Here is a 25,035-nt window from a genome sequence, read left to right as displayed (position 1 = left end):
CCTTTGACCTCTTTCATCGCCTTTTCGCCTTGGCATTCAGCATCCTCGAGGTCTGTAACTTTGGGAGATATATCTTTGCTTCGCAGAATCGCTTGGCAATCCACCGACTACTCCTTTTCATCTCCGAGTTGGTTCTTTCCTTCAGGGCTTGGCACACTGGAATTTTAGGTGGTTAGATAGCCACTCGACGATTCACCAAGTTCCCTTGGCGATCCCCAAGCTTGCCTTTCTTCATTTCTTCAGTTTGTTTTGTTCCTTTTTGCTTGTTAGTGTCCTTTCTTTTTTCCTCAATCTATATACCTAAAAACCAAGGATTTAACATTAGTTTATGGAAAAAATGAAGCATTTGAGGACACTAAATCTATATAAACAAAGCCTTAAATGAGTCAAAATCTCAAATTCATCACATAAACTTGCACGATTAGGAGACCGACTAATGGATTCCAATGAAGGAGGAGTAGTGGTGATGAATGGGGTTGAATCATCATTAGTGTCTGAGGTGAAAGAGAAATAAGACCAAGGTCCTATTTTGCTTGAATTAAAGGAAAATTTTCATAATCAAAAAGTGATAGTTTTTGAACAAGGGTAAATGGTGTATTGAGGTATCAAGGTAGATTCTGTGTACCAAAGGTGGATGAAATCCAAGAGAGGATCATGGAGAAAGCTCATAGCTTCAAATATTCTATCCATTCGGGCTCCACAAAGATGTATCGTGACTTGAGAGAAGTCTGTAGGTGGAGTAGTATGAAGAGGGGTATCATATAGTTCGTTGTTAAGTGCCCGAATTGCCAACAAGTCAAGGTAGAGCACTAGAGGCTCGGTGGTATAGCTCAGAACATAGATATTCCAAAATGGAAGTGGGAGATGATCAATATGGATTTTATTACAGGTTTACCACGGTCTCACAAGAAACATGATTCGATTTGGGTAATTATAGATCAAATGACTAAATCAACCCATTTCTTACCGGTAAAGACTACCCATTTAGCAGAAGATTATGCTAAGTTATATTCAAGAGGTAGTCAAACTTCATGGAGTTTTGGTGTCCATTATTTTAGATTGAGGTGTATGATTCACCGCACAATTCTGGAAGTATATCCAGAAAGGTTTGGGTTCCAAGGTGAACCTAAGTATTGCTTTTCATCCACAGATAAATGGTCAACAAGAGCGCACAATTCAAACTTAAAAGGATATGTAAAGGGCGTGTGTGATCGATTTCAAGGGTAATTGGGATAATCACTTATCTCTCATAGAGTTTGCTTACAATAATAATTATCACTCTAGCATCCAAATGGCTTTTTATGGGAGAAGATGTAGATCTCCTATTAGATGGTTTGAGGTTGGTGAAGCTGGGATGATAGGGCCGGATTTGGTTCATCAAGCTATGGAGAAAATGAAGATTATTCAAAAGAGGTTGAAAACAACGCAGAGTCGTCAGAAGTCCTATAGAGATGTTTGGAAAAAGGACTTAGAGTTTGAAGTAGATGATTGCGTTTATTTGAAGATTTCACCCATGAAGGGTTTTATAAGATTTGGTAGGAAGGGGAAACTTAGTCCTTAGTATATTGGTCCTTATAGAATATCCAAGAGGATCGGTAATGTGGCTTATGAGTTGGAGCTACCGCAAGAGTTAGCAGTGGTCCATTTATTATTTCACATTTCTATTTTGAAAAAGTGTATGGGCGATCCTTCACTTATCATACCTACTGAAGATGTTGGTATTAAGGATAGCTTATCTTATGAAGAGATTCCAATTCAGATTCTAGATTGCCAGGTTCGCAAGTTGAGAACCAAGGAGGTAGCATCAGTCAAGGTTCTATGGAGGAATCAGTTTGTTGATGAAGCTACTTAGGAAGCTGAGGAGGATATGAAAAAGAGATACCCAGATCTCTTTGAGTCTGGAGAAATTCCAAATTAAGGTACTAATCCTTTTCTTGGTATTTATTTAAGTTGAAATGTTCTGTTACTTTGCATATTGAGTGTTTGAACTGGGTGTCAGATGTTACCACCCTTAGTCTACTTAGAGTAATCTCATTCGAGGACGAATGTTCCCAAGGGGGAGATATTGTAACACCTCTGTATTTGAAAGAGATAAGAATAGAAAGAACTAGATTGGAAATAGAAAAATCCGAAATTTTGCAAGTTATGCATAAGTTATGAGTAGTGGGTCAACTTCAAACGACCATAACTTTCAGTAAAGGATGATTTAGGTGGCCCATAAGATATCAAATAAAAGGTCTTGGAATCCTCTTTCCAACGCCACTGAGTTTGCTAATTTTTGAGCTTCTATGAAGGAGATATGCCCGTTAAAGTTGGGCTGTCCAGTTAAGGAAAGTTACGCAAAAATATGAGGGGTATTTTGGTCTTTTCCTTACCCTATCAGATTTTTTTTCATTTTAGGGTCTAAACTGATTTGTTTAGTTTACACAATCATAATTCATGCTAGGGTTTTAGAAAAGAGTTCAAGAGGAGAAAATAGGAGAAATGTCAAGGTTTCGTCAAGTTCTTGAGGTTTCGTTGCGGATTTCACCAAGGGTTTGATCCCTAAGAGGTATGCGAGTTCACATAGCATTGGGTTCATTCACCCACACGTCAATCATATTTTTTCAGCATAATTTCATCCTAGAAAGTTGAAAGTTTGATGTTCTTGATTACAGTTCTTTGAAAGTATTGTTTCCGTTCTTGAATTAGGATGGATTGGATGAGTTCTTCAGATAAAAGTTAGTGAATTGAGCGTAGTTTGGAGTAGATTATCGTGTACATAAGTTGAGTATTCGAATCTAAGTGATTGGGAAAGAAACCATTCGATTCTAGGCAAATTAGGGTAAAAAAATGAGTAAGAAAAGATTGGGCAGAAAATAACCAGGTCTGTGACACGGACCTATTCCTCAGAAGTGAAACTTTCCTCTCCACATAGCGGAGAAAATGAGGACTCCACTGTTTCAAAAATTATTTCGCGACCAAATATTATAATTCATCTCCACGTCGCGGACTTGTTCCCCAAACAATATTTTCCAACCGTTTCTCATTATTAACTATCTAAAACTCATTTAATTATCACAACACCCTTCCTATAATAAATCTTCACCTTGAATTCATAATTCTACTTCAAGGTAGAGTTAAGAGTTAAGTCGAGAGAGTTCTTTGAGTCTTTTCAAAAAGTTTTATACAATCATTTTAAACTTGTTTTAAGACTTCAGAATTGAGTTTGAGGAAAAGTAGAACTGAGTTCATTTTCTTTAAAATGATATATGAGAACTAAGTATTTCCTAGAGTAAATGTTTTCACATTTAAGATGATAGGAAGCACCGATTTCCAAAAGAGTTTTCATGAGCAGTTTTAGTACCATCTCTTCTAAGATAAAGATTTTTGAGTAATAATCTCAAACCACAGAAAGAGTTATGTTTTTAAACATATAATGTAGTTACATTTTGGGAGTAGTATTGAGCACCGATATGGGGACGAGTTCAGATAACTCAAAGTCTCCATAAACCATGTAGCCAGCATGGGTAGAAATGATCATACTTTTTAGATGATTCCTTAATGGTTTTTAGCATAAACTAGTGGATCCACTTAGTAGTAGGTTCTATACCCCGGCAAGGTATATGACAGTTCTGGCAGCGTGGGATAGATGATGTATCATCAAATAACTCATAGTGATGGTTGTCGGTTAGAGAATCTCCCACAGAGTTACTTGTATTTTTATATACAAAACTAAGTTATTATTGTATTGTTTCAATACAATGAGTTGCTATGTATTGTTTAATTTTTTTTCTTTATACTGCATCTTTATCGCTGCTTTATATTTAAATGAGTTGAGTTGAGTTGAGACGAGGTAAGTGTTTCTTTTAGTTCCAGTTCAAGCTTATGTCTTGTTTTAGATTTCTCCTCACATGCTCATACATTCTATGTACTGACGCCATTTGGCCGACATCATTTTATGATGCAGATACAGGTAACCAGGATCAGCATCCAGCGCTTCGTTGATCCAGTTGAACTTCAGAGTTGTTGGTGAGCCTCCTTGCATTCTGGGGGATCCATTGTTTACTTTATCATTTCATTCTTATTGTTAGGATGTCATGGGTCTTGTCCCGACATCCATCTAAGTTAGTAGAGGCTTCATAAATAGTTAGACATTTTTAGTTCATGAGTTTTTCCATTTCAATTATTGATGTATGAGACTTGAGCTGCCATTTTGGCTAGTTGAATGTTTATTTTTAACACATTCTAAGTTATCATTTGAGTTATAGTTACGTTTTAAAGTGCTTTTATTATGAGTAAGTCTTCCGCTAAGAATTAAGCCAGGCCAAGGGTTCGCTTGGGGCCATCAATGGTTCTCGAGTGCCAGTCACGTACAAGGTGTAGGCTCGGGGTGTGACACTCTGGTAAGGGCTTAGGGTTGAGATCTATGGGTGACGCCATTGTTGAAAGTGAATAAGCTTCAGAAGTTGATATAGAGCAAAAGAAAAAGTGTAGATGGATTTCTTCATCATTTTTCTTACTTTTAACAAATCAGATTGTTGATTTATTTTCTCAATTTTTTGTTGTTCATCTTTTTTTGATACATATGAGTTCAGTTTTTTTAATGTATCTAGTTGTTTTTGTTTCTTATATTAATGTATAATTCCTTTGTTGGTGGCTCCGGTAAAGGCTTTGGGTCGAGATCCATGAGTGACGTCATTGTTGAAAATGAAGAAAAAGCTCCAAGAGTTCATACAGAGCAAAAGAGAAAGTGTGGAAGGATTTCTTCGTCATTTTTTTTTTTACTTTTAGCTGATCAATTTTGTTGTTGTTGCTTTCAGCGGATCTTTTAATGTATCTAGTTGATTTTGATTCTTAAATTAATGTATAATTCGTTCGTTTCACATTGTTCCATGATTCCATGGTGTATCAAAGTAATTTAATCATAGTATCGAATTATTTGTTATTTTATTTTAGTGCTTAAAACATTATATCTTCTATATTTTGGCTATATTTTTTAAAAATATTTATAGTGTAATTTTTTTAAAAATGTTTATAGATATAGTCATACAGATAAACATTATTTTCTTATTTCTTATGATTTTTATGATTTTCCTCAATTCAAATCACTTGGCTTCAGAATTAGGTCATTAGATTAATCCCAAATTTAAAAAATAATAATATATATATATAGAGAGAGAGCGATGCAATTACAAATACAAGAAAATATGAAATAAAAACATAACTTTTCATTCATCTTTTATTCTCTTTAGAAGAGACTAAAAATTTATATAATTTCTAATAACTAAGTAAGTGGATGACAAGGTATATTGATGGTGCAAACACATGTAAAATGTCCTTGGCCTTCATCATCACACCTTTATCCTGTAAAGGGTATGAGATATACAAGAGAAATATATTTTTATTCACGTACAACCTTCTATTTAAATAGGTCCAGTACAAACTGATAAAGTACAACAACCTAAACCTAGATTACAGGAAGCGATTAAAGTCCTAAATAATAAAGACGCCTAACTATGGATATCATCATATGGATGAAATACAGGAAACTAATAACAGACTCCTAAACAAAAGGGTAACATCTATTATCCGTTAATATGCCCCCACAAGTTGGGGGTAACTGGAACAGGACCCAACTTGTGGAAATGGCATTGAAAAGTTGTGCGGTGAAGAGGCTTGGTGAGGACATCAACGACTTGATCAGCAAAGTGAAGGTGATGAACCTCAAGTGCCTTCTGTAGAACTTGCTCACGAACAAAATGAAAGTCAATGGCTATATTCTTCATCCTACTGTGAAAAATAGGGTTAGCACAAATGTAGGTGGTGCTAATATTGTCACAGAAAATAGTTGGTGAAACAGACAATGATAGGTGAAGCTTCTGAAGCAAATTCGTTAGCCAATTGACTTCAGAAATAGCAACAACAAAAAATTGGTACTCGGCTTTTGTAGATGAGTGGGAGACCAACTTTTTTTTAGAAGACCAAGAGAATGGTGAGTTCCCAAGGTAGATAACATAACTTGTTGTTGATGCTCTATCTTGTGGATCTCCAGCCCAATCAGAGTTAGAATAAGCAAGTAACCGGTCTGCTAGTTCGCGACTGAGCTGAACTCTCAATGTGCTTGTGTGTTTCAAGTAGCGCATCAAACGTTTGATAGCTTTCCAGTGAGACACTTCGGGATTATGCATAAACTAAGACAGTTTACTCACAACAAACCCAATGTCAGGCCTAATGAAGGATTTGTAGTGAAGCTTACCAATGACTCTTCTGTAAAGAGAAATGTCAACTACATAATCAACGAAGGTGCAGGGTGATGTCATTGGTGTTGGAACGCCCTTGCAATCAGTCATATGCAATTCATCCAGAAGATCGATGACATATTTTTGTTGAGACAAAAAGATGGCAGTTGGTGTGGATATCAATTCAATACCCAATAAATAATGCAAGAGGCCAAGATATTTGAGAGAAAATCGTAAGGAAAGTGCTGTAATTACAGACCTAACACTTCCTTGAATACTGCCTGTAATAATTATGTCATCAACATATATGAGAATGTATACAGTAACACCACAATTATGAAAGATAAACAAAGACGAGTCAGATTTTGATTTAACAAACCCAATACTTGTCAAGTAGGTGATGAGTGTACCAGGCCCTAGGAGCCTGCTTAAGTCCGTGTATGACCTTTTTGAGCTTGAAAATGTATGTTGAATAGTGAGAGGACTCAAAACCAGGAGGGCAGCATGTACACGTCTTCTTCAAGACTACCTTGCAGAAAGGCATTATTGACATCTAACTGATGAATATGCCTGGAGTGTTGAGTAGCAATTGCAAGGACTAAGCGAACTGTTGTAGGCTTGACAACATGGCTGAATGTGGAATGATAATCTAACCCAGGTCTTTGTGTGAAGCCTTTGGCTACTAGGTAAGATTTATACCTATCAATGCTTCAATCAGGTTTATGCTTAATTCTAAACAACCATTTACAATCCACAACATTCCGAGAGGGATCATTAGCGACCAAATACCATGTCTGGTTTCTGATTAGAGCATCATATTCTGCTTTCATTGCTTCTTGCCATTGGGGATAGAGTTGTTCTTGACGAAAGGAGCGTGGAATTGATGGAGAGGGATTGGTTTTAACAAGAAAACTCTTGGGTTTGAGGCTATTTATTTGTGAGCGAGTAACCATTGGGTGAGAACGTATGTATGGTTGCGGTAGTGGTGGGAGTTGAGGGTTTGAACAGATGTGGTAACTGTAGAAGTTTGACATATATAGGTTCGGGTGATGGGTGGCTTACTGGTAGTCACCAGAGATAGAGAAATAGGAGTGGATTGAGTGGGCAGGGAGTAGTAGAGGTGTTTGCTAGATTGTTGAGAGAAGGTAGAGATGTACCTGATCTTAGCGACGCTAGTGACAAAGGAACATAGAGATACCTTTGAGCATCCGTAGACAATGGCTGAGGTAGTTCAAAATAATGTGGTGCTGCTGGGATATCATTGTGCATCTCTGTTGAAGGAGATAAGTCATCCCAAGAAATTTTCAAATGTTGATTTTTATATTTAGAAAAAATATTGGTAAAAGGGTAACTAGTTTAAAAAAAATACTACATCTCTAGAAAGATAACTTTGGAGGTGGTCGGGTCAAAGCATTGATGACAATAATATTTATTTGAACATCCCAAATAGACACAGGGATTTGATTTCGAATCAAGCTTATGTTGTGTATGGTTTTAACCACGGATAATAACTTGATGACATGCAAAACTTCAAAAGGTGGATGGTAAAGAGGCTTGATGCATTAGAGTTTTTGCAGTCTCAACAACATGACGATATTTTCTTTCAACTACATCAACTCTTTGTGGCATATAAAGTGGGGATATTAAGTGTTCAATGCCCTGAGATTTCAAATAAAAAGTTAAACTCTGAAATTCACCTTCTCCGTCGGTATAAAAAAGACAATATTTTTGTTTGAAACCGATGTTCAAGCAATGGATGCCGTGTTTTGAAAATATCTAAAACCTCATGTTTGGACTGAATCGTGTGGAGCCACATGTATTTTGAAAACTGATCCACAAACAAAACATAATAACTTTTCCTATCGACAGATAAAACTGGTGACTGGCCCAACAAATCACTGTAAATAATTTGGAGAGGCATGTGACTCTGCAAAGAATTTTTTGAAAAAGATTGCCTGTGGCTTTTATTTGATTAACATGAATTACAAATGGAAAGAGAGTCTTGCTTAATAGGAATGGAGAATTTATTCAAAACAAATCTAAAGTACGGAGTGTTGGATGCCCCAAACGTCGATGCCACATATCGAAAGACACAGCCAAATTGCATTGAGATTGAGAAGAAATAGGATTGTCTAGCGGCCACTCATAGAGGAGTCCCCTACTCCGCCCTTGAACTAATAACGACACCCCTGTACTAAGATCTTTCACAAGATAAGAGAATGGAAAGATTTCAATAGATGTATTATTGTCACGACAAAATTGAGAAACTAAAATCAAGTTACTGGAAATGGAAGGGGAGCAAAGTATATTGGATAATTGAAAGCTAGAATCAGATGTAGATAAATCAGTGTTACCAGTGTGAGAGATTGGTATGGTGTTACCATTTCCCATAGCAATTTTCTCCAGACCATTGTAGTCAGCAACGTTGTTGAGATCGTGCGCATCCGATGCAACGCGCCTGAATCGACTATCAATGGGGCAAATTGCTATATTTGTTGTCTAGCAAAGTTGGCTCGTGCTTGAAAATGATTATGAGACCGAGAGCGACAAACGCGCGCAGAGTGTCTAGGTCGGTCACATAACTGACACACTAAGTGGACTTCTTGCGAATTAGTGTGATGATTGCGCCCTGACTGAGAATGTTGCTGGTTGTTGTTTGAACACCTATTAGTGTTGATGGCGCTGGTCCACGTTTGAGAGATGGACTTTTGAGCAACAACAACAATAATTATAGTGGATTGAGGTGGAACATTGTTTTTGTGGAAAAGCTTGTGATCGCTAAATTTTCAAAAAGTTCAGCATATGAAATTGGAGTGTCACGTGCTCGAATTGCTGCAAAGATTTTGTGATATTCAGGTCCAAGACCAGTGAAAATCTTGACAATGAGTTCGACATTGGTGACAGGAGCTCTTGCAATCACAAGCTCAACGCAGAGAGATCTAACTTGGTTGAGATAGTCCGTTACAGGTTGACTCTCTTTCGTGAGACGAGTGAGGCGATCTCGTAAGTTGAATATGTGAGTTTGTGACTTATTGGCATAAGTCATATGGAGGGAATCTCAGGCTGCTTTGGCTGTGGTTGCAATAGCTACAATAGAAGCAAGAGTGGGATCTACTGATGCTAAAATTGCGTTTTGGATTAACTGGTCCTGGTGACACTAATTAACATAATCGGGGTTGGAAATTATTAGGTTGTTGGTGGTGGTGGTCTCAACAGGAGCAGGGATAGTCCTATCTAGATGACCATAAAGATTGTGTCCTCTCATGAGCATGGACAGTTGGGACTTCCACAATGAGAAGTTGTGGCTGCCAGCAAGTCTAATTGGAAGTTGGGTAACCGAGTTGAATTGAACAATGGTTGTTGTGGTAGTTGCATTAGAACTGGTAACTGAGGGTGCCATTGGTGGTGAGTGGGCAATAAGGAACTTAAAACTCTGTGAGGAGAAGAAAAGCTCTTGATACCATGTAAAGGGTATGAGATATGGAAGAGAAAAATATTTTTATTCATGTACAACCTACTCTTTAAATAGAACCAATACAAACTGATAAAGTACAGTACCAACAGAAATCTAGATTACAGGAAACGATTAAAGTCCTAAACAGTAAAGAGGACTAACTATGGATATCATCATATGGCTGAAATACTGAAAATTAATAACAGACTCCTAAACAAAAGGGTAACATCTATTATCTGTTAATAGATCCCACTAAATGTGTTGTCCATGACATTGTTTACAAAATGTTCCACAAGGTGGTGATTGTTGTGAACAAGGAATAGAACAAGGAAAACATTCATCACATGTACCATCACCATTCACTTGTTTCATCATCAACATGTCTGCAAGATCAAGATTACGGATTACAAGTTTAGTCGAATACATTAATTTAATTTGGAACAAATGTTAATGAGAAAAATTGTAGATGAATACATACCATAAATGCAAATAATGAGAAAAATAGAACAACGAAACGATGCACCAAAATTTTCCATTGAATAATTTTGTGGTGAATAAAGTAGTCACTCTACCATTCTTTTATAATGGTAGAACCTCAAACATTATAGTAACAATGAAAATTCATAGTAAGTATCTTCTTAATGGAAAATGTTTAATTAACTTACCAATTGAGAAGGATTTACTTTTGAAGTCAATATATATGAAGAATATGGAAAACTATTCATTGTAACAACATATATATATGAAAATATGGAAAATTATTAATTGTAGCAACAAATTTTAGGTGTACAAAGTATAATTTATTTTAGATTATACTTTTCCATAAGATATGTTGCTACAATTAATAATAATTGTACAAAGTATGATTTACTGTAGCAACAATATATATCAAAAAGTGTGAGTGAGGAAAAAAAAAAGGATAAATAAAAGCTTAAATTGAAAAAATTATATACATTAAATTGGTGCGTCATAGCAATTGCTTTTAAAAATCTGAAACTGATCAAATAATTATGTAATAATATCAGTTTAAAATTGTTCAGTGGGTAATAGGACACTAAAATAGTTAAGATGTATTTTTGAAAATTTGGAATGACTTCAATGTTACTTTATATTTTTTTCTTGTGGAAAAGGTCTTTTATCTATGCTAAGTGCTTATCAATTTAGTAGGCTTTTGGCCATTTGATACCATATCACGATATGAAATCATGAGATGGAATCAACATTTGGACATGCAGTTTCACGCTAATTCCATCTCATGATTTCATATCATGAGATGGAATACCATATTCTCCAAAAATCATAGGGATAATTTCAGAGACCTCCCTCCAGGTTTAGCTCTATAACACTCTCTTGCCCTGTGGTTTACGATATTACGTCTACCTCCCTTATTTTCATTTTCTTGTAACCATTTACAATAAATATAAATTAATTTAGATTTGACATTTTTACCCATCTTTATATTAATTTCTTCATATTAATAAATATTATATAAAAAAACTTATTTAACAAATACTTTAAAAATAAATCAGCACAAATACATTAATACTATATATATATATATATGTGTGTGTGTGTGTGTGTGTGTGTGTGTTTTTTTTTTTTTTTTATCAAACAAAGATCAAAGTCTTCATTCAAGCTGACCCACCATTTTCACCAAATATTAACTCTTCATCTTCATTTCACCTTTACCAATTCACTGATGATTTTTCCCCACAATAACCCATCATTTTCTGGCAACAATTTCTTCAAATCGAAGATAACCCCAAGAGAGAAATTCGATAAGAATGATCAGATTTTGTTCTAGATAAACATTTCCACAAGCTAAGAAGAAATATGATCCAAGAAATAGAGATAAATTGTTGAAAATTAGAACTAAGCTTGCATGAATGGTCAATAATGGAGGAAGCTATTATTTCTCAAAGCAATTGAATTTGTAATTTCTAAAGTGACGACATAATCGTTGATTGCAGCAGTGATGATATGAGTTTTGCAGAAGAATACCTAATTTGCTTGCTTTTGCAGGGAAGATGGCTGGAACTTTGAACAAGACCGATAGAGTGGAAGTTGGAAGAGAAGAAGACTTTTAATTCTTAAGAAAATTTATTTGTGCTGATTTATTTTTAAAGTATTTGTTAAATGAGTATTTTTTATATAATATTTATTAATATGAAGAAATTAATACATAGAAGGGTAAAAATGTCAAATCTAAATTAATTTATATTTATTTTAAATAGGTTTAAAGAATGGTTACAAGAAAATGAAAATAAGAGAGGTAGACGTAATATCGTAAACCACAGGGAAAATGAGTGTTATAGAGTGAAATCTGAAGGGAGGTCTCTGAAATTATCCCAAAATCATAATATGGGAATTTCATATCATGATTTGAAAATTTTTAAATACAAAAGTTGACCTACAAGTTTATATTTTGTTAAAAATAACCCCACATTATATCTACTAAACATTTATTTCATATGTAAATAAATTAAATATTCACATCATTACTTTTTAAAAATTATTATTCTCACCAACATAAAATTTATTATTACTTTCAATTTGGTGAATATAGATGATAAAGTAAGAATTGATTTGGTGAATATAAATAAACGGAGGGAGTAATACTTTTTTGTTTTTTCATAATAAAAAACTTCTCTTTCGGCTCAATATGAAAATGTTTAAAGCAATTTAATAAGAAAAAAGCAAAATTGGTGATGTATTTTTGATAATCACTACTTCCAATATGTTTGATTTTAGCATGAAATTAATGCATTGAAAATGTGAAATTGCACATAAGTGAAACAAGGCATGAAACATATGATATTGACACACACGTGAAAATTATCATAACTTGTACAATGTTACATAATTATTTGCGATAATACCAAAGGGGTGATGAAATATTTATGGTCTATGAGCATGAAAATATAGTTGCGAATGATATTAACCAACAAATGATTCAAAATAACAATGTTAGTTCGTCTTCTCGGTCAAATGATCGAAAAATGTAAGTTCAATGAGATAAGATTGTCCGTACTATGTGGGAGGATTATATTAAGGACTAGTACACTACAATTTATGCTCAATTTTTTATTGAATTAAAGTTAGATGAAACAATTAATTAAGTGGAGAATAAATAGCTTTGTAATAATTTATTATGCGATTTTATAATTTTTCTTTATTTGATAAGATTGAATAAACAATTGGAATTTATTTTAATAGTTTTACAACTTATGAGATTCTTATATTTATGAGAAAATAAACAACATAAATATTCCATTTTGCATGTCCAAACAAAACTTCAACTTCATCTCATGATTTCATATTATGATATCATATCATGATTCCATATCACATGGCCAAATGGGCCCTTAGTCTTTAACCCTAAAGAAATTAATGACCCAACAAAAATCTGTCAAATTAAACAGAAGCTTCATCATGTGCAACTCACGTGATATATAAAAAACTTTAACAAAAGTCTTAGCTTTCTTGGATCAGTTTCAAAGGGTGAAAACTGAGAACTCCCACCTTCCTAACAACAACTTATTTTCTTGTAACACAAGTTTCTCCATTATTAAACAATATTAAACAAAATAAACTATATAGGATTGAAACTGTGTTATGATAAGAATTTATCTTGCTCTTAGTCGAGGAAATCCAAAGTCCAATCTATAGGGATGTACAAAATCGAACCGAAAACCGAATCAAACTACAAACCAAGTCAAAGCGAAAAAAATCCGATTAATGGTTTTGTTTGACTTGGTTTGGTATTGAAAATAAAACCCGACTATACTTGGGTTGGTTTGGTTTTAACTAAAAAAAGTCAACCTGAGACCAAATCAACCCGACATTATATATATAATTTTTTTAAAAAAATTTATACATAAAAGTATTTACTTTGATGTAATTTCTAGATATTACTTATCCATTTTCATAATTTTTTACTTTTAACATATTATTCAAGTTTTTTAAGACTTAGAATTTTAAATGGTCCAATAAAGGTTATAGTCCATAGATATTTATAACTCTAATGAAGCTCAATTAGAAATCAAATCAATACTATGCTAACAAAATTAATTAATCCAACACTAAGAATGACAATAATGTTGAATATTTGTTTTTTAGTTTTACATTGGTTTTGTCACGACCCGAGTCTACACTCTGGACGTGGCCGACACTCGAGAACCATTAATTGTCCCCAAGCAAACCCTCATCCGACTACAAGCGGAAGACTCTTAAGCATACAAAGCTTAAAAACTAAATAAAATTCATGAAACTTACAAATCTTTAACTCAAATGAATAACTCTGAATAAAAATAGAATATTCAGGTAGCCAACAATAGGCAACTCAAATACATTTAATAAGATAAATGAAACAGACTTCTCAAACTCTACTATCTATCTTTGAAGCCTCTAACTGACAAAGATGGAAGTTAGGACAAGACCCACGACATCCTAACAACTAATATAACTGAAAAGTAAATAAAATCCTCCGGAAGCAAGGAGGCTCATCATAGATAACTCGTACTCCATGTGGTATCAATGAAGCTCTTGTTAATGATCCTAAATACCTGAATCTGCATCATGAAAGGATGCAGGCCAAATGGCTCAGTACATGGAATGTACGAGCATGTAAGGGGAATTATAAAACATAACATAAGCTTGAAACTTGATAAAAAGGGAAACATACTTACCTCTTCTCAAACTTACTCAACTCAAGGAATACTCAAGGATACTCAAAACTACTCAAACTTACTCAACTGTGAAGTACTTAAGGATAAGATATTCAACTTAGTAATAAGGTTCTCAACTCAGTGAAACTCAATAATAAGGTACTCGACATAATGAAGCACAGATCAACTCAAGATACTTAACTCAAGATACTAAACTTGAAGGTACTCAACTCAAGATCTCGAAAGACTCACCTCATGATACTCAAGGATAAAGCAATTGTAAAAGATACAATATATGTGGAAAGCTATAAAACTGTGGATATCAACTCAATGTATTGAAAAACACAATAATACTTAATGTGTATATAAAAATACAATATAACTCTGTGGGAGTTTCTCTAACCGACAACCACCACTATGAGCCTAAGTTATGATACAACGTCTTACCTATGCTGCCAGAATTGTCCTTTTGCCATCATATAGAATGCCTTAACTAAGTGGATCCATTAGTCTATGCTAAAAAGCACTAAGGAGTCATCTAAAAAGTATGATCCTTTCTACCCATGATGGCTACATGGTTTATGGAGACTTGAGTTATTATGAACTCGCGTCCCCATATCGGTGCTCAATACTACTCCCAAAATATACTCAACTCATATGTTTTAAAAACAAAACTCTTTCTGTGCTAGGAGATAATTACTCAAAAACTAGCTCAAAGGCTCTCTTGGAAATCGATGTTTCCTTTCTTGTTCAAATGTGAAAACATTTTAACTCTTGGGAATACTTAGTTCCCGTATAATCTTTGAAGAAATGAACTTTACCCTTACTCTTTACTCAACTCAAAGATTAAGTCTTTAAACAAAGTTGAAACATTTGTAAAAGACTTCTTAAAGTATGGTTCATGCCGAATTCTGGACGTGAACGACTCAATGCAAGGTTTTCAATAACTATAGATAGAACTCAATATTTGAAACTCAAGAACTTAAATGATACTACTCATTTCAAGAATGCTCAACTCAGATGGTTCATGCGAAATTGTGAGCATGAACTACTCAACTCAAGGACTTCATGGGTAACATGTAATAGTCCCATGATTAGAAATATGATCTCAAAGGGGATTAGGAACGCAATACTCAAGACTTAGAACTTGAATATACTACTTCTCTCAAAGCTACTCAACTGATGGAGTTCAAGGCTTGATTATCCCCTGCAGGTTGAGCCACATTACACCACCCAAAAGGGTGCAGTACGGCCTGTACACCCACCCACGGTCCGTGGGTCGGGGTCTCGTGGGTGGGGGATGTTTTGACGTTTAATTATATTAAGTAGGGGATTAGGGGTTAGTTGGTAATTAGTTACGGAATAAGTGAGGTTGGTTAGTTAGTTATTAAACCACCTATATAAGCCTAATAGACCCCTAAACTAAGTGAATTAATTCATTCTTCCAAGACCCCAAATTCTCTCAATAAATTCTCTCTATAGAAGTGAAGAATAAGAAGAAGAAGAAGAAGAAGAAGAAGAAGAAGAAGAAGAAGGAGAAGAGAATGAAGCTAGGGCAGATTTCTTCCATTGATGCAAGCTTGGTGAGGGATTTGAATTATGTTAGATTATTCATCTATGGGTTCTTCCACCCATTGAGCAACCTAGATTTCCCCCAATTGTGAAGAAAAACTCAATCTAGCTAGGCTTTCTTCCTACATTGTGGGTAGTGTTGGAAGTATGATTCCAATCAAGTGGATTGTCACGCCCCGAGCTACCCCCGAGACGCGGACACGGGACGTAGGACCACAAGTGATCCCAAGCTAACCCTGCTGGCATGATCATGAGCATACTAAAGAAAATAAACTGATGCGGAAGCTAAATCATAAATAAATCTGAAAAGATGGGGAATACCCATATACTATAGCTGAATATATCAAATCTGAGAGTTTAATACAAAAGAAATATCAAACTCAAAATACTAGGCTGAATCTAACTATGTCTGAAATAAGCCTCTAAACTGACTAGAAATGCTGGGACAGGCCCCAACTAAGTCTAGCAAAACTGAAACTAAAGGACTAAAATACTGAAAAGAACTCATGACTATTGTCCTCGGAGAATGAGGACTCACCACTGATTCTGCTGAACTGGAGATCGGGAACCGATCTAAGCGTGATCTGGATGCTGAGAACCTGAACCTACATCACGAGAAGATGTAGCGCACGTATGCGTCAGTACTTGAAGGGTACTGAGCATGTAGGATAGAGTAAAGCTGAAAGAACATATAACTGAACAAAGCAATAAAGCAATGAAATAATCTGAACATGATATAGATACTGAAAATACTGAATACTGAGCTAACTGATGCAATGACCAAATTTATAACATGCTGAGACTGAATACTGACTGTACTGGAATATGGTCAATGCAATAGAGTATGACTGAATTGTGGGAGCTACTAATAACCGACATAAAACCACATGAGCTAAATGTGGAGTCCGATGTATACGCCCCATCGAGAGGACCCAATATACCCTGCCAGAGGTATAAAGGCATGCTGGCGTGATCACTAAACTGATGTTGCCCACAGAGGGGACTTACACCTACGTGGCTCATAGTTCTGGGACTATATGGGTACGCTGAAACCCTAGTCCAACTCGGTATTATGCTACTCCCAATGAATTAAGTAGTTAACTGGTTATGACTGAATTTCTGTGAATACTGGATAGCTCGAACTGAACATGCAAACTGAGAATGCAACAATTAATCTGATAATGATGCATTCATAAACTGAGGCATGTAAAACTGAATACTGAAATATCTGACCTAGCATGTGTAATTCAAGAACTAAAGAAATACATAGCTAGGGTTCTGAAATTCATGCGATAAACTGAGCAATAACATGATAATCTGATTTGGAACATTTAAATAACTAATTCATGATGATCTGCTATAATTCTAGAAACCCTAGGTCTGTTCATAATAAGGGAATCAAGAATCTGACTGAATTCTAGGGACCTAATGGGCGAAAGAAACCCACTAGTGAAATCCTACATACCTGGTGACGAATTCCACGGAGAAATCTTTCGATTTCGGGGCTGGAACTGAAGAAACCTCGCTGCGTTCTTGAACTAGGGTTCTTGACCTTTTTCTCCTCTCTTGCTTCTAATTCTTCTAAGTTTGATTAATGATTTGACTTAGGTAAGTTCTAGTTATGTTTCTAGGCTTAAACTAATTAAAACCTCATGATTTAGGGTCTAAACGACGTATCTTAGGGGTTAAACGAAATAGGAAAAGACCAAAGGACCCCTGAATTAACTGCTGTCGGAGTGATCTACGGAATGGACCTACTGGCCGTAGGTCAATCTACGGTCCGTAGATTGCTTCCGTAAGTCAAGCCTGTTCGACAGGCCTTCACTAAAACGGGCATAACTTTTTACTCGGAGGTCGGAATTTAGAAAACTTGGTGGCGTTGGAAAGATAATTCAATTATATATCTAACCATAGGTCATGGGACACATAATTCATTTTTTTGCTAAAAGTTATGACCATCTGAAGTTGACCCATCAGAATTTTCAGCTAACTGGCTGCTATCCTTCGATCTACGGTCAGACCTACGGACCGTGGATCGAATGACGGTCCGTGCTGGTCGACCGTAGTTTGTGTCAGAGGCTGGTAAAAGAGGTCTTGATCCACGGACACAGACCACGGACCGTGGTCTGATCTACGGACCGTGGGTCTGTCCGTGAGTCGAGACTTAACCAATTTTCTGAGCTAGCTGGGGAGGGGTTGCAGTGGTGAACCACGGACCACCAGCACGGGCCGTGGTCTGACCTACGGTCCGCGGATGGTGACCGTAAGTTGCACCTGCAACTTCTCAAAATCTGCATTTTCGTCTGTTTCGAATACGGGGTGTTACATGGATAATACTTAATTATGATTAATTTTGTATTGAATTATGATACTATGATGAATTTATGTGATTTCCATGATTAACCCTAGCCTAATTGATAAATTTGGTATTATGTGGGTTTATGCCATGAAAGGTGAATTTGATGATTCTTAGGTGATCTTCTAGAATTAGTGCTATGAGTAGTAATCGATTAATAATACAAACATATAGACATGAATTGAATTAGAATGATGTGAATATGATGGATCTTGACTAGTAAAGTTGAAGTTGAACCTTTATGATGAATTGTGTCAAGAATCACTTGATAATGAACAATGTAATTAGAATACCTTGAAATTTAGGTATGAATGATGATAGTAAGAAGTAAATCTTTGAGTGTAAGTCTTGTAGTCATGAATGTTGATCATTAGGGTTTTGAGAGTAAAATCATTGATGAACTAGGCATGTTATGGCTTTGAGAGTAAAGTCTATTTAAGATAAGAAGCTCAATGGATAGAGTTATGGTGGAAGACCTTTACCTACCTAATCTACCTTATGAATGCTTGGATGTATGAAGTGATAGAATCACTTGAGTCATGATGATATCCATGTCTAATGTAGAATTCTAGATATGGTATTATGCATGAATATGATATGACATGACATGAAAGGTTCTCTCACATAGAGTTATTCTAGGTTGAAAGTCTATTCTCACGTAAAATGAATCTAAGTCCTATGACTATGAGACGTGATGAGGCTTGGGGTGATTCCCCTAAAAGACCTTTACATCATAGGAATGTGAGGTAAGTTCCCTTATTCCTAATTAGTTAAGCATGGGGAGTGTGAGGTGATTACCCTTTACATATTTGTGACTCCCAAGGCATGCGGTGATTACCCATTAGCCTTTAGGTTGATCATGGAGGCAATTACCTATGATCTTTATGTGATGATGTGGAGGCGAATACCTACATTACACATTAAAATGGATATGGAGGTGAATACCTATATCCCATTAAAATAAGCGTGGAGGCAAATACCTATGATTAATTGATATGTATGACTAGTGATGACTCCCTTTGTCTTTGTAATTCATTAATATGTATGACTAGAGGTGAGTACCCTTGTATTTATGATTCCATGATATGCGTTGCTTGAGGTGACTCCCCTTGTCCTTCATGATGAACTAAACATATATTCCTTAAGGTGACTCCCCCTTGCATTCATGAACATTAGCATGATTAGTTTCGATTGTAGCTTTAGAGGCCTCCAATACATTCATGACTAGTGGTGATTTCCTTTATCTTTATGATGTTAAGAGTGATAAACATGAATGATGAACCTAACATGTCTAGCTTAGCATGGGTAGGATTATGGGGTCTTGTTCTTGCATGGCACAAACATGCCTTAAGGTGACTCATGAGGTGTTTCTCTTGTATGATTTATGCTTATATAGGATTGTTCTATAGTTTCCGTTCTTGTTATGTTATGATTGACTAAAGGTGAGAGATTCCCTTGGTTATGAAGTAAGCTAAGAATGAGACCAATGAGTGGTAAGTATGCGTATGGTGACTTCAAGGTTATGCTTAGTGTGAATGGTATTATGGGATGCTTTTCATGCATTGCACAAGTATGCTTTGAGGTTACTTAGAAGTATGGTGCTCTTAGTATATGAAGGCCTAGATCTTGACTATGCATATAAACTATGATTAAGATGACCAAAAAGGGGTACTTAGCTTGGATGGTATTATGGGATGCTATTCATGCATGGAACATGTATGCTTTGAGGTTACTTGAGAGTGGTCTCATTATGATTAGAATTGACTAGGAGTTGAGTAATGCTTATATGATGCTTATGTTGGAGACTTTGCTTCTTATTATGATATTGTTTCTTCTGCTTACAATTGATGTTGCATGAAGTATTTCATATGATTATGGGTTATGTCTTATATTGACTAGTCCTTATATTAAGCTCTTATGATGTTATGCTTGCTAACATATTTGGTACATGTTATGCTAACGCGTACTTTGCCTACAGTCTAATCAAATGTAGGGTTTTAGAGATTGAGTTGTATTCTTGGAGATGGGTTTCTAAGGAGCAAATGAGTTGAACATTTGGTGAGTCCTCACAGCTTTGAGGACAAAACCCATTATTTCCTTTATGTCTTTTATTTTATGTTTTGAGACTATTGTATGGGGTATGTCCCAACAGATTTATTCAAAGTTGTATTAGATGGTTTGAGACAAAAGTGTAGTAAAGACTTCCGCTTGCTTTTATGAAAAGACTTCGATTGTATGGATAAAAGTTTTTAAAATTTCCGTACTTTTCTATTATCTTAAGTTATGATATGCTAAGGGCTTGTATGAGATCCCTTCGGGGTCAAGTATGCCGTGTTACATCTAGGGTGTACCCCTGGGTCGTGACAAACTTGGTATCAGAGCACAAGGTTTAGAACGGTTCTAGGATTGTCTCAAACCATGTCTAGTAGAGTCTTGTTCATAAATGTGAAGCGCGCCACATTTATAAATAGGAGGCTATTGGATGTTTAAGAAATCTCACTTCTTCATTCTCTAAGACATGCCATAGAGTTTGGCTCTAGTAGGTCCTTCTTCTAATCCGTGCCCTATGGTTTTTTAGGGTATGGCTAATACAAACGCTAATTCTAGGAGAAATGAGGAAGAAAATGAGGATCAAGAGGTTCCTCTCCAAGTTCCACCCCAAGCTTCTCCTCAAGCTCCAGTTGACCCTATAGGGGAGAATGTGACTCATGCAGAATTTAGGTCTGCTATGCAATTGATGGCTCAAGTTGTGACGGCCCAAGCCAATAGAGAGGTCATAGCTCCAGTGAACCCTAATGTGAATTCCGCAGCCTTAAGAGTGAGGGAGTTTATTAAGATGAAACCTCTAAAATTTTATGGCTCCAAAGTGGAGGAGGATCCTAATGAGTTTATAGATGAGGTCCATAAGATTCTTGATATTATGGGGGTGACTGTCGTAGAGAAAGCGGAGTTAGTCGTTAACCAATTGAATAGGGTAGCTCAAATATGGTATGGTCAATGGAAGGGGAGTAGATCGGTAGAAACGGGTCCCATGGAGTGGGAGGTGTTTGAGAAGGCATTTCTTGATAGGTTCTTTCCCCTAGAGTTGAAAGTGGCTAAGATGCAAGAGTTTGTTAACCTTAAGCAAGGTAGTATGAGTGTTCAAGAGTACTCTCTAAAGTTTACCCAACTCTCTAAGTATGCTTCAACTTTAGTGGAGGACTCAAGGGCTAGGATGAATCATTTCATGATGGGAGTGTCCGAATTGGTTCAAAAAGAATGACATATGGCAATGCTTATTGATGATATGTATATCTCACGTCTTATGGTTTTCGCCCAACGAATTGAGGTGTCCAAACTTGAGGAAGAAGCTAGGGAGAAAAAGAGGTCTAGATTGGATGATGATGAGTCCGTTGGACATGGTCGCCCTAGGTTTAGACAAAATTTCCCCGGGCAAAGTCCCTCAAGTACTCCCAAGTTCAACCAAAAGAGGGTGTCTAACCCTAGGTCTCAAGAAGATGGTAATGAGATTCTATTGTCGGGGTGTAATAAGTGTGATAGAAGGCATGAGGGTGAATGCTTAACAGGTTCTAATGTTTGCTTTGGTTGTGGTGAGTTGGGTCACAATATAAGGCATTACCCTAAGGTTGCTAAAAATGAAAAGGATAGTCGTCGTAGGTCCCAACCCTACCCTTCCTCCGGTCCAATTGGCTTGGGTGGAAGGCTTCAAGGAAGAATAGGCCTTAAGCTCTCCAATCTATAGGTGAACAAAAGTGATCTCCTTATATTGCTACCGGTATGTGCTTTATGCTTTAACTAGATTCCAGTGTGGCTTGTCTTTTATGACTTGGTAAATTTGATATGATATACTTTGATGTTGTCTTTAGTATGAATGAGCTTCATTTTTGCTTTCATGTGTTAGATGATGTTTAGAAGAGTTTGTATAGGCTTACTCCCAAGGGGGAGATAGTGTGCCTAGCTAGCAAGGTTATTGCGTGTTTATGTGTTGCCATGATTTTGTTATATAATGCATGTTCATGAAAGCTTATGATTTAAAAGAAAAATATGAGTTTGCATGATAATTCCCTCATGTTGTGGTGTATTGAGTATGAGTTGCCTATTTTGACCTCATGAGATGAATATATGAGCATGCCTTAGTTTGTTGTTGAAAGATTCCTCCTTGAATAAATGTTTTTTGAGAAGTAAATTGCATTTAGGCTCCATGAGTGTATGTTGAGAATGTTTTAGTTAGGAGATGGTAGATCCTCCTTGAAAATGAGTAAAAATAGAATTGCATGCACCTTGGGTTGGTAGATGTAGTTCTTACTCCCTTGTGTTGCATTGAATATGTTTAGCTTGGAATTGAAGTTTTCCTCCTTGTTTATGTCCATTTAAATGTGTTTCATGCATGATGGGCTGCTAGTCTTGAGTCTTTAATTCCGTAAGGTGTTTAGATCGTCATACGAGGACGAATGTTCCCAAGGGGGACATATTGTAACACCCAGAAAACTAGTAAGCTAAACTACAGAGTTCTACAGCCTTGTGATAGGGTTTGATATGAGGGTTAAAATCATAAAAATGATTTCCGAACTTAGAATAAGGGTTTTAGGGTTAGTGCATCAAGGTACGACCTCCCCCCTCCCCCAACCAAGTACCACCAAGGGGTCCTTGAGGAGGACCCCAAAACAGCCCCAAAAGCTGTAAAAAATCAGCCTCCCACAAAGGGCATCTACGGCCAGTAGATGGACCCACGCCCCATGGGAAGGGGTCGTGGGTCAAGGATTGATTATCCCCTGCAGGTTGAGCCACAGTCCACCACCCACGAGGGTGTTGTACGGTCCGTAGACCCACCCACGGTCCATGGGTCGGGGTCTCATGGGTGGGGAATGTTTTGAAGTTTAATTATTTTAAGTAGGGGCTTAGGGGTTAATTAGTAATTAGTTAGGGGTTAAGTGAGGTCAGTTAGTTAGTTATTAAACCACCTATATAAGCCTAATAGACCCCTAAACTAAGTGAATTAATTCATTCTTCCAAGACCCCGAAGAAGAAGAAGAAGAAGAGAAGGAAGCTAGGGAAGATTTCTTCCATTGATGCAAGCTTGGTGAGGGGTTTCAATTAAGGTATGCTAGCTTAGTAATCTATGGGTTCTTCCACCCATAGAGTCCCCTAGATTTCCCCCAATTGTGAAGAAAAACCCCAATCTAGCTAGGGTTTCTTCCTATATTGTGGGTAGTGTTGAAGTATGATTCCAATCAAGTGCATAATACTTAATTGTGATTGATTTAGTATTGAATTATGATATTATGATGAATTTATGTGATTTCCATGATTAACCCGAGCCTAATTGAAGAATTTGATATTATGTGGGTTTATGCCATGAAAGGTGAATTTGATGATTCTTAGGTGATCTTCTAGAATTAGTGCTATGAGTAGTAATCGATTAAGAATACAAACATATAAATATGAATTGAATTAGAATGATGTGAATATGATGGACCTTGATTAGTAAATTTGAAGTTGAACCTTTATGATGAATTGTGTCTAAAATCACTTGATAATGAAGAATGTGATTAGAATACCTTGAAATTAAGGTATGAATGATGATAGTAAGAAGTAAAGCTTTGAGTGTAAGGCTTGTAGTTATGAATGTTGATCATTAGGGTTTTGAGAGTAAAACCAAATTGATGAACTAGGCATGTTAAGGCTTTGAGAGTAAAGTTTATTTGAGAATAGAAGCTCAATGGATAGAGTTATGGTGGAAGACCTTTACCTACCTAATCTACCTTATGAATGCTTGAATATATGAAGTGATAGAATCACTTGAGTCATGATGATATCCATGTCTAATGTAGAATTTTAGATATGGTATTATGTATGAATATAATATGACATGAAAGGTTCTCTCACATAGAGTGATTCTAGGTTGAAAGTTTATCCTCACCTAAAATGAATCTAAGTCCTAGAACTATGAGATGTGATGAGGCTTGTGGTGATTCCCCTAAAAGACCTTTATATGATAGGAATGTGAGGTGAGTTCCCTTATTCCTAATTATTTAAGCATAGGGAGTGTGAGGCGATTACCCTTTATATATTTATGACTCCCAAGACAAGCGGTGATTACCCATTAGCCATGGAGGCGATTACCTATGGTCCTTATGTGATGATGTGGAGGCGAATACCTACATTACACATTAAAATGGATATGGAGGCGAATACCTATATCCCATTAAAATGAACATAGAGGCGAATACCTATGATTCATTGATATGTATGACTAGTGGTGACTCCCATTGTCTCTATAATTCATTAATATGTGTTACTATAAGTGAGTACCCTTGTCTTTATGATTCCATGATATGTGTGGCTTGAGGTGACTCCCCTTGTCCTTTATGATGAACTAAACATGTATGCCTTGAGGTGACTCCCCTTGCATTCATGAACATGTGCATGATTAGTTTGGATTGTAGCTTTAGAGGGGCCTCCAATACATTCATGACTAGTGGTGATTTCCCTTGTCTTTATGATGTTAAGAGATGATAAACATGAATGCTGAACCTAAAATGTCTAGCTTAGCATGGGTAGGATTATGGGGTCTTGTTCATGCATGGCACAAGCTTGCCTTAAGGTGACTCATGATGTGTTTCTCTTATATGATGTATGCTTAGATAGGATTGTTCTATAGTTTCCTTCCTTGTTATGTTATGGTTGACTAAAGGTGAGAGATTCCCTTGGTTATGAAGTAAGCTAAGAATAAGACCAATGAGTGGTAGGTATGCATATGGTGAC

General features: G+C 36.2%; 1 protein-coding gene across 1 annotated transcript in view; it reads right to left on the bottom strand.

Moving 5' to 3' along the window:
• LOC125819829 (protein ANTHESIS POMOTING FACTOR 1) overlaps nucleotides 1-25,035 on the bottom strand; it is a 259,792-nt gene that overhangs the window by 11,222 nt on the left and 223,535 nt on the right.

This window comes from Solanum verrucosum, unplaced genomic scaffold, assembly GCF_900185275.1.
Source record: "Solanum verrucosum unplaced genomic scaffold, falcon-dt-bn FXZP01000239.1, whole genome shotgun sequence".
Lineage (NCBI taxonomy): Eukaryota > Viridiplantae > Streptophyta > Magnoliopsida > Solanales > Solanaceae > Solanum > Solanum verrucosum.
Note: the sequence above shows the minus strand (reverse complement) of the source record. Positions and strands in the feature narration are given on the sequence as shown.